The sequence below is a fragment of the Cucurbita moschata genome, unplaced genomic scaffold, assembly GCF_002738365.1.
Source record: "Cucurbita moschata cultivar Rifu unplaced genomic scaffold, Cmos_1.0 Cmo_Scf00127, whole genome shotgun sequence".
In the NCBI taxonomy this organism is placed as follows: domain Eukaryota; kingdom Viridiplantae; phylum Streptophyta; class Magnoliopsida; order Cucurbitales; family Cucurbitaceae; genus Cucurbita; species Cucurbita moschata.
The window spans coordinates 130,218-133,622 of NW_019268643.1; positions in this window are offsets into that span (position 1 = coordinate 130,218).

Sequence of the window (3,405 nt, forward strand, 5' to 3'; positions counted from 1 at the left end):
ATTTTTATTTCATACTAACGTGATAGCAACTCTGTTACAAAGGCTTGATGGAGCTTACAAAAGCAAAATTGTAATAAACTAGTTTACAGACAAAAATGACGTGACATCAAATGGCTCTAAACTGCAAACTCGTCGGGAAGGAGGTCAGCTCATAACTGCAAGTGTACACCATTATCAAGCAATTGCTTAGAGTATCTAAGATGTCGAACGTATAGTACTTGTATACAATTAGATACGATCATTTTGGTAAAAAGTTTATCAAATTGCAACAAAAATATCCATAGAATTATTTTTAGGGTTTCTTCTTCCTTCGGACCATACTTATCAAAATCGAAGGTTGTTATCCTTCCATAGGTGTTTATGGACGAGTTGGTTGCTGAAATTCAGGCGAAGAGCTCGACTTTCGAGCTCTAACTTCAAATCTGGAGGATGTGAAATGAACTCAATTTATTTTTACCCATACTAAACAAACGAGCTTTCATATTTTGGGACAAAATATTCTTTAGATACATAACCCTTTGTAGATAAGGTATGAGCTACCCTACGCATAATTTAAAAGATACGGTATGAATTAAGATAACAAAGTTCGATAGGTCGATTTCTTACTCCTGAAATGTTGAACTAAAATAATCAAAATTTAGAGACCTATTAGCCATTCTGTCAGGGTCTAAACGTATAATTTGAATGTCCAATAAGCTTTTAATCTTACGTGATCTTACACGCTCTTTATATGGTATGTTCTTACTGCATCTCCCTTGTATAGCATGTAAATGTTCAATTAGAAATATTATTAAATTTATTTTAATCTATAAATTTTTTTTAATAGGATCTGTATTAGAAAATGAAAATTTTTTGGTAAAAAATTATTTGAAAAAAAAAAAATTCCTTGTGTTGAATGTGATCTCCATGAGGAATCCTCCCTCCAATCTCCGAAAAAACTAAATGGAGGATTTCGCACCTGATCTCCTCCATAATTATCTCTCTAATCCCCGAAAAAACAAACAGATGATTTTTTAGGAATAGAAAACTAAAAACTGAAAAAGAGAAAGCTTTCCCACACATCTGTAGACATCTATTCCAACCATAAATAACAAATGAAATTGTTATCAAATGATCCATATTTACTATTTACGGCAAGAATACGAGAAACCTCTTAAAGATACAATCAACTTTTACCTTCCATTGCACTATTTATCGACTATAAAAGTGAAACAAACCAAGCACAAATGTGTTCATGCCTAAATTTTTTCTCTACCATTTCAACAAAATATGTTTATTTTCAACACTTGTGCTTTCTCTCTGAATTTCGTTGTTCTTCGCTAACCAAGTCACTGCCATCGAATGATGGATCATCCAAAACCCAGAAATTATCGTCAAGATAACAAATGCTCTAAAACCTAAGAATCAGCTCACTTTTCACTCCAAATCTGGCAATGGAGTCCACAAGCTTACATCGTGGGCCAGCTACGAGTTCAGCTTTCGTCCAATATATTCATATATTGAAAGGTTGGATTTTAATATTGAAATAAATTAATGTTTTTTGATATGTTTGTCGTGTGCGTATCTTTTTTTCTTCTTCTTTTTATTTTTAAGCTTGATATGATCATGAGTATAAGTGAATATAAACGCTATCGACATAAATTATGATATTAAGAATTGTCAACTTATTTTGGTCATGATTGGTAATCAAAACAACTATACGAGATGCGGCATTGCTTTCGAAGAATTTTGGTATAGAATAAAGGTAAGGTCGAGCATTAGGACTTAGCCTAGAGTAGAGGCAAGTATGATTGAAAAGAATTTAGTCACTGCATAAGTTATGTTCGGTTAACGAAGAATAACCTTGTCAAAGGTCTAGTAAAGCCACAATGTCCAACGTGCCATTTATTTTTCCTAACTTGGAGAGAAATTATTTGAAAGCGTTCGGTTTATTTAAGGAAAGGATAACACAAATATATGATATAAATGATATTTTACAATGTGTCATATAGATCGGGCAATAATATATATATTTTCAATTAATAAATGGCATATCAGAGGAGGGAAATACGAACATACCATGTAGCCTATACGTTACCCTCTTTTATGACAAGAATACAAAATATCAAAACTCACCCTTGTTTGTCAGCTTTAAAGTTAAAGGACAATAACATTACACTAGAGAATATGGGTTACAGTTAACGACGGATGGATAACGATCGCTCTTATGAGTTGTTTTTGTAAATCACACAAATACTAATAACAATAAATAAAACAATCGATAAGTAAGCACGTAATATTGGGTCACCCATCCTAATATAACAGATCGATCGGAGCGGTAGACAATTAAAACTAATTTTGCAAGTATAAAAGTGAAACAAACCCGGCACAAGTATTCTCATATTTACAAAATGAATTCATGTTCAACACTTGCATCGTCTCTCCTAATGTCGTTGTTCTTCACTACCCTATTTACAACCATTGACGGATCAATCTTCAAAGACCCACCGATTACCGTCAATATAACAAATGTTCTAAAAAGTCACAATCAACTCATTATTCACTGCAAATCTGGCGATGATGACTTGGGAATCCACCAGCTCCCGTTTTTGGGCGGCTACGCCTTCACCTTTCGACCAAACTTTTGGGGCTCAACACAATTTTACTATACCTTTCAAAGGCCTGGGTTTTCGCAGTACTTTGATATCTACGAGGATAACAGAGATAGAATGAAATGCAACAAAACTCTATGCTTGTGGATTGTGGGAGAACAAGGTATCTGTATGTTTGACTATAAAACCAAATTGGACAATATTTGCCACGCTTGGCTGCCTAAATGACGGTAACTAATCAATATATCCATAAACTGGAAAGTTCAAATATAATATTATAGTACATCATATTAATTTGTTGTTTTTGCTTTTGTTTTTTCTTTCATTAAAATTTGATATGCGGTATTAGTTTTAATGAATTACAGTATTAAGATTTGTTAAGGAATTGAACCTATACACTACTTATTTATTAATTTCTTCCACTTTGATCGAAATTATTTGAGGATGTCCTCGCAAGGGCTATTCGCTCAGCTATCACATACTCCAAATTCTTTAGAATTTTAATATCCGCCTCCTGGTTTCTGCAACATCGCTCTTAAAGATCGAGTAACTCCTCTTCCTCACGAAAATTGAGTGGCTCTGATACCAAATTCTAGCTTAATGATTTGAGCCCTTACGATTTACATGAGCTCTATCATCCTAGCTTAATTAATAACATTTAATACATGTACATGTACATAGATGTATTTACATTCAATATTTCATCACCTTTTATGAAATGATGAAATAAGAAAAAGTACATTAATAATAAGAAAAATTAAAATAGACAAGATGCCAAAAGAAGGAAAATTGAATGGAATATGGAACATATTCC